Genomic DNA, 7,772 nt, shown 5'->3' on the forward strand with positions numbered 1-7,772 from the left:
TATTTATGATAGGAGTTTATTCAGACATTTCTTGAGTTATGTAATTTTGTGAAATCCCTTAAACTTTAAGTTTGGGTATCTATTTTATCATTAGAAATATTTTATTTATACATTATTGAATATCTTATCAAATTCTTTGTCTTTAATTTTTTTTTTTTTTGGGAATGAAACTGATCATTGAAGAAGGGGCCGAGGCCCAGAAAGTACATAAGAGTCATCTTGGGAACCAAGAGGGGAATGTGGCCACTCAGTCCTATAATAACAGGTGAGCACCTTCCGGGCTAGGGAATGGGCTGAGCCATTTAGCACCCTAGAAATATATCCAAAATTACAATATTCACACTGCTCCTTAAGGATTCCTATAGCAAACAATATCCCAGATATTGGCGACGGACGGTGAGGGTCTTGAGATACAATAAGACCGACTGCCACTTCACAATCTGAGAACACTCGTATTCTTTTGAAACCACGGTGAACGCACTCTAGAAGAGCTGATCTAATTGCCAAAGTTTCTCCAATTAACGCCTCTTCACAAGATATTTGTTCAGATATAGAGACCATCACTTCACCTTCACAATTCTGAATTGCAAAGCCGATGCCACCACTATTGTCTTCAGGGGAAAACGCTGCATCACAGAAGACCACCCATGCATCTTGATCATCAGAATTCCTTCTATCATTCACTTGGTGGGATGGAAAAGGATTGTGTCCACTCTTCGGTTGATTACAAGCCTTATCAAGTGCCCAAAATTCTGCCCACATATTTTGAGCTCTTTCAAACACTTCTTTTGGGTGCCAAGCCTTTGTGCCAAAAATTCGGTCATTTCTTGAAATCCATATATACCAGCAAATGTACACACAAAGGCTAATGGTTTCTTTCTTCATTACCTTAGAGGGAAACTCCATTTTGCAAAGAGACTCCAACCAACTAATGATGGAGGGATTTTGATCAACTGGGGCTAAGTAAGATAGTGAGCTTCCAAACCACACTGCTTTTGCAAAGTTGCACCCCAATATGATATGGTCTGAGGTTTCTATGGCTGCTCCACATTCTCTACAAGAGGGGTCAATTTGGACTTGCATCTTTAAAAGATTTTCACCTGTTGCCGTACCTTCTGCACATAATCTCCATAAAAAAGATTTCATTTTTGGGACTGAAACCGCATTCCAAATTAACTTCCACACACATTTAGGAACTACATCCCACTTACGTACTCTAGAGGAGGAAGCTCCCATAGCTTGAGCTTTGTCTCTGTTGTTAACCAACATATGGTATGTAGATTTAGTTGAATAAACCCCATTTCGCGAAGGTTCCCAAATTAGCTTGTCTTCCCTGTGGTTTATGCTCAAATTGATTTTGCTCAAAGCAGTCCGATCTCTCTCATTCAATATTTGATTGATCTTTTGGAGATCCCAGTCTCTATTGTTTTCATGTATCAAGTCAGTCACCAATTCAACCTGACAACCAAGTGGTTTCATTGTTGTCACCCTATAATCCTCATGTGAAGGAAGCCACTTGCTGTCCCAAATATTAATCTTTTGTCCATCCCCCTCCTCCCATAAAAGACCAGCTTCAAGCACTTCTCGACCCACTAGAATACTCTTCCATGCCCAAGAGGGTCTATTTCCGGATTTTGCTTGCATAAAATCCATTGATGGGAAGTAAATTGCCTTCATAAATCTTGCCCATAAGGACCCAGGGTTTTGTTTCAACCTCCATGCTAACTTTCCCAACAAAGCACGATTATGAAGAAGGGGTTTCCGGAAGGCTAAACCACCATTTTCCTTAGACTTACAAAGCCTAGTCCATTATATATTAATAATTATTCTAGAGCCTAGTCCATAAATCTTTGCCTTTAAATTTTATGTTGTGGTTTTCTACATTGATGTTCCATTATATATTAATAATTATTCATTATGTTTCATCTGGGCGAGGTGTGACAAGAAATTACTGTAGTCAACTAAAGGGATGAAAACAATGATAATTCAGTCATTTTGAAAGATTAGGGATAAAATTTTTGGGAGGGTGAAAGAAATAAATATATATTAAGCATAGGGGAGAAAGAAATTTCCTATTGGTTATTTGGTTTTGTTCAGTTAAAACTAATGTTGCTAGCCTATCCGGATACAAGATTAGGTCGGAATTAATTAAGTTGGTCAGGTCCAATTACTTCATCTTGAAATTGGACATGGTATTCGATTTCAATTACAAATTTACACTTTTAGGATCACTGCAAAAGATTCGATTTCCTCCTTCACTCCTCTATCTTATTAGATTTACTTGTTTTGTCTTTGTTAGTATCATATTCTATTGATTGTTTGTTCGCAATTTCATTAGGATTATAATGAACTAATAACAAAAGTGGCATGGGTTCGTTCGTACTAAAATTGTACCGCACTAGATACCGTGTTTAAACTGTTTTCCCGCACCGATTTAGTATCAAAACCGTTTTTGTAAATACCAAAACCATACCGTACAAGTTGGTACTGTACCAAATTACGAAAGCCATACTGATTGACACCCTTACTTAGCAGCCATCAATAATTTTTCTCTAGAAATATGATATTAATCAACTACACATGCATATTATATTATACTGTATCAGAACCTATCCATGATATCCTTGATCAGCAAACCTAGTGAAGCAGATGAAGATCCACCGTCCATCACAGTTCTCCTGCTCTTCTCTGTCATCTCCATGATTCTCCTCCTCACCTCCAGAGTAACATCACCACCATCCATTACTGACCTAACTCCTCTCTCCACCTCCTCAGCCGTCACCACATCATCTTCCCTTCTTCTTCCCATGCATAGCTCCAGAGCCAAACCCAACTCCTCCACCAGCTGAAACGCAATAAGCTTCTGTTCTGCATGAAATGGCCACACCAAAATTGGAACACCAAACCAGAAACTCTCCAACGTAGAGGTCCATCCACTGTGAAAGACAAACCCTCCAATCGCATGATGAGCCAGGATTTTCATTTGTGGGACCCACCCACACACAATTCCTCTCCCTCTCTCAACCGTCCGATCCATAAACCCATCTGGTAAGACTTCCTTGGGATCCATATAATCACTTGGAATATCATGGGTTCTACTTGGTGGACGACGCAAGGACCATAAGAACTTGTGTCCACTTTGCTCTAGCCCAGTTGCAATCTCCTTCACCTGTGTTGCACTGAATGCACCCCTACTTCCAAAGCATAAATAAATCACTGAAGAAGAAGGCTGATCATCAAGCCATCTCATTATGCTCTCATGCTGGTTCTGATAATCTACCATCGAAGTTGATGAGAAATTCAGCAAAGGTCCAACTGGGTATACCGGAGGAATTCCAGTTTCAGCCTTAGAGAGTAAGCTCAATGGATGGGTTTCAAGCTCTACAAATGTATTTATAATAACACCTTTTGTTTCTTTCACTCTTTGAACGTAATTGAGGAACTGGGCACGTCCATCAGTCTTCTCGTCCTGCAACACTGAAGGCAAAACAAATGGAGGAACTGAGTTTACGAAACTCGGTGTTACTAACTCACCTTTGTCATTAACCTTGGGAGGGTGGAGACAGAGAGCGAGTGTAGCTGCACTAGAAGGATAATACATGTAGGTTGGGATACCCAACTCCTTGGCAACATCGATCATGCTGAGCCAGAAGAGATCGAGGACAAAGCCGACGAGTTGAACTGAGTCGGAGGAGTCGTCGCAATTGATGAATTTGGAGATGGCAGCTTTGGCATGGGGTTTATGTTTTTCCAGGAGGGCAAATATGGTGGACTCTGGTGATTGGGTTTGCGATTCGGTTGGGTCATCAACTCGGGGGAGTTGGAGGAATCGGATCCTGGGGTGGGAGGTGTCTAGTGATTCAGTACTTACAGTGGCATATGGGGTTGTGATAGAAATGAAGGTAATGGACAAGCGATCCTCTCGTTCCAATAAGCGTTTTGCAAGTTCTAAGAAAGAAATTTGATGACCAACTTCAGGCAGAGGGAAGAAAACCAGCTCTGCCTTCTTCATCTCTCTCTTGCTCGATCTCTCCTCACTCCCTCTAATTGTGGTTCTTATTAGAGAAGACCGTGCGTGTGTGTAGTTTTTACTGGAGAACGAGTCTTGTCTTTATAAAGAAAATATACTAGCTACCGGTCAACTAATACCTAATGTTTTTGGCTGCTGGTGTTACCGTGTCTTGAATCTTTGATCTATTGTTGGACAGTGTACTACTCACCCAGGCATATCTTAGCACATAGCACTATCGGTTAGCAACTTCAGGCAGAGGGAAGAAAACCAACTCTGCCTTCTTCATCTCTCTCTTGCTCGATCTCTCCTCACTCCCTCTAATTGTGGTTCTTATTAGAGAAGACTGTGTGTGCGTGTAGTTTTTACTGGAGAACGAGTCTTGTCTTTATAAAGAAAATATACTAGCTACCGGTCAACTAATACCTAATGTTTTTGGCTGCTGGTGTTACCGCGTCTTGAATCTTTGATCTATTGTTGGACAGTCTACTCACCCAGGCATATCTTAGCACATAGCACTATCGGTTAGCAACTTCAGGCAGAGGGAAGAAAACCAGCTCTGCCTTCTTCATCTCTCTCTTGCTCGATCTCTCCTCACTCCCTCTAATTGTGGTTCTTATTAGAGAAGACTGTGCGTGTGGGATTTTGCTTGGGGGCAGTGCCACGTAGGCACTGCTCCAAGCAGCGAACGGCTGGATGGAAAGGAGTCATGAAATTTTAAATCCTGACCACACAATATCAACATGTGCAATTTAAAACAACTTAAATGAACAACTTCGGTTTTTCCACTTAACCCAAATGGTTCAGGCAACTCAAACCAATTCATTTTGAACCAAGACTAAGCACGACCTGAAGAATCATAAACGATCCTTTCGTTTGCTTTCACTTCTTGTCTTCTTCGTTTCTCCATTTTCCCTTTTCTTGCTCTGCTTTTTTCTCTCTCTCACGATAGAGAAGACCAGACCCCCAACGTCTCCCAAATTTCTGATGGTATAAATAGGAAATATTTTTTCAAAAGAAAATAAATAGGTCAGCAGGGGAGGAGAGAGATAGAGGGATTTTCCGATAATAATTTTATCTTCAATTGTTCCAGCCTTCTGGTGGGAATGAGATGTAGCCATAGTTTACCAGCAGAGGAACGAGCAGAATCCAGCAGGAATGCGACTCGCTTTGAGAAGACTAAAGCTTTTAGAGAATCTTTAATCTTTATTAAGAAGAAGGAATTGAATCTTCTTTCACAGTACTCAAGGAATTTGCTGAAGCAAAGGTAAATTAACACAGCAAAAATGATTCTCAGAATCTTCCCCACAGAAGTGATCTTTCAATCAGATTTGCAAAGATGGAGAGCGTTGTCCGAAATAAAACCCTTTCTCCCAATCATCCGATTTGCCCGCAACTGCAAGTAGAAGATCAATCGATCGCTTGAAAATGGGAAATGCCGAACACTTACCATAATCGCCATATCAATCGGTTGTAACCATACGAGAAAATAGACACAGAGACAAAGAAAGGTGGAGCATTGATTTTCCTTTTTCTTCTTTGGGTAAAATAGATAAGGGTTTGTAACTGAAATTTGAGAAGAAAAAAAAAAGCCAAATCTCTTATTCGAATTTCTTAGGATATCGGTTGAAACCCACTTCAGAGAAACATTCCTCATCCCCATAATCCAATTAATGGAGATCTTTCAAAACCCAACAAATCTCAGGCGTTGTTTCCGCCATCAGCTCCATTAATTTCTCTCCTAACCCACCACATGACTTGGCTGCTACATTCTAAATCTGAACTCAAATAGAGAAGAGAGAAGAGGGAGAGAGAGGGAAAGGGCGGTGGTTGCTCGTAGAGAAGGGGCGGTGAGAGAGGGTCCTGATTCTCTGCCTGGGCTGAGCAGAGCCATTTCTGGTTCTGGTTGTGCCAACAGTCGTCATCATTTTCTTCTTCTTCTGCAATCAAATAAAATCAAATTCTTGAAGCCCACTTGTATCACGCGATGATCCTTGTGACGGGATAAACAGTTCATAGGAAGAAGACGACGATTTTTTAATTTTTTAATAGGATTTTGGTTTTGTAATGGTTCGTTGTGAATCGTACAAACCGAACCGAGTCTGTTTCACTTAAAATCATTTTAATGCACATGAGTAAAATGTACGATGATGATTTAATCAAGAGTCCAATTTTTAATCTTGACCGTTCGCTGCTTGGAGCAGTGCCACGTAGGCACTGCCCCCAAGCAAAATCAGTGCGTGTGTGTAGTTTTTACTGGAGAACGAGTCTTGTCTTTATAAAGAAAATATACTAGCTACCGGTCAACTAATACCTAATGTTTTTGGCTGCTGGTGTTACTGCGTCTTGAATCTTTGATCTATTGTTGGATAGTGTACTACTCACCCAGGCATATCTTAGCACATAGCACTATCGGTTAGCAACTTCAGGCAGAGGGAAGAAAACCAGCTCTGCCTTCTTCATCTCTCTCTTGCTCTATCTCTCCTCACTCCCTCTAATTGTGGTTCTTATTAGAGAAGACTATGCGTGTGTGTAGTTTTTACTGGAGAACGAGTCTTGTCTTTATAAAGAAAATATACTAGCTACTGGTCAACTAATACCTAATGTTTTTGGCTGATGGTGTTACCGCGTCTTGAATGTTTGATCTATTGTTGGACAGTGTACTACTCACCCAGGCATATCTTAGCACATAGCACTATCGGTTAGCAACTTCAGGCAGAGGGAAGAAAACCAGCTCTGCCTTCTTCATCTCCCTGTTGCTCTCTCTCTCTCTCTCTCTCTCTCTCTCTCTCTCTCTCTCTCTCTCTCTCTCTCTCTCTCTCTCTCTCTCTCTCTCTCTCTCTCTCTCTGTAACGCCCCAATCTCCATGTAAGGAGAAAGTCGTCATTGATCAAGGATCGACGTTACTTAGGTAGTGAACCAAAATACACTAAGAGGGTTTTCCATAGACAATGTGAATAATAAAATCCACCAAAACTACAAATGATCGCAGCGGAAAATATTCAAATATAAATCAAAATGCTTCCATGAATTGTCTCATAATTTTAATGAAATCCAAATAAAGGTCTAGAATCCAAGATTTACAACTAATAGGAAATTTCAATATTTATCTATCCTAAGAGATGTAGTAGACATGATCTTGATCTTCATCCTCTGAATATCCACCATCCCTCTGATCAAGTCCATCATCTGTAGAAGTAAGGGGTAAGTTTCGGGAAGAAACTTAGCAAGTACAACCTAACACATATCAACAGTTTCCTTTCTTTTTATATTTAATATTTAATTAAATAGAATCTTATACAAATAAAATTAACTAACATGTATAAATGAGAAAATAAAGTCATGACATGCCCAATGATATGAATGAGACTCAATGATGCCAAAAAGATAGAAATAAATCACACCCTCACTGGTCTAGGGTCGATAGGATGTCCCATGCCATTACATGGCTTGCGCGTTACACACAACCCAACATCCATCTACCCTAACCCAAATGTTTCCAAACTCAATGTATGTTCCATGCCGTTACATGGCCTACGCACGTTACACAGCCTTAACATACATTCTCATCCAAAAACACAACTACCATCTCTCATGCATACATGGTCTAAGGTAGATTGGATGTCCCATGCCGTTACATGGCCTGCGCACGTTACACAGCCCAACATCCATCTACCTTAACCAAATGTTTTAGAATCAATGTATGTTCCATGCCGTTACATGGCCTCCCGCGCGGCCTTACGCTACATTCTCATCCAAAACA

General features: G+C 40.5%; 1 pseudogene; it reads right to left on the bottom strand.

Moving 5' to 3' along the window:
* Positions 1–2,499: 2,499 nt before the first annotated feature.
* Positions 2,500–4,325, bottom strand: LOC149024049 (UDP-glycosyltransferase 71A15 pseudogene; annotated as a pseudogene).
* Between the last annotated feature and the right edge of the window lie 3,447 nt (positions 4,326–7,772).

The sequence above is a fragment of the Hakea prostrata genome, chromosome 2 (assembly GCF_041222555.1).
Source record: "Hakea prostrata isolate BN-2017 chromosome 2, UWA_Hpros_2, whole genome shotgun sequence".
Classification (NCBI taxonomy): Eukaryota; Viridiplantae; Streptophyta; class Magnoliopsida; order Proteales; family Proteaceae; genus Hakea; species Hakea prostrata.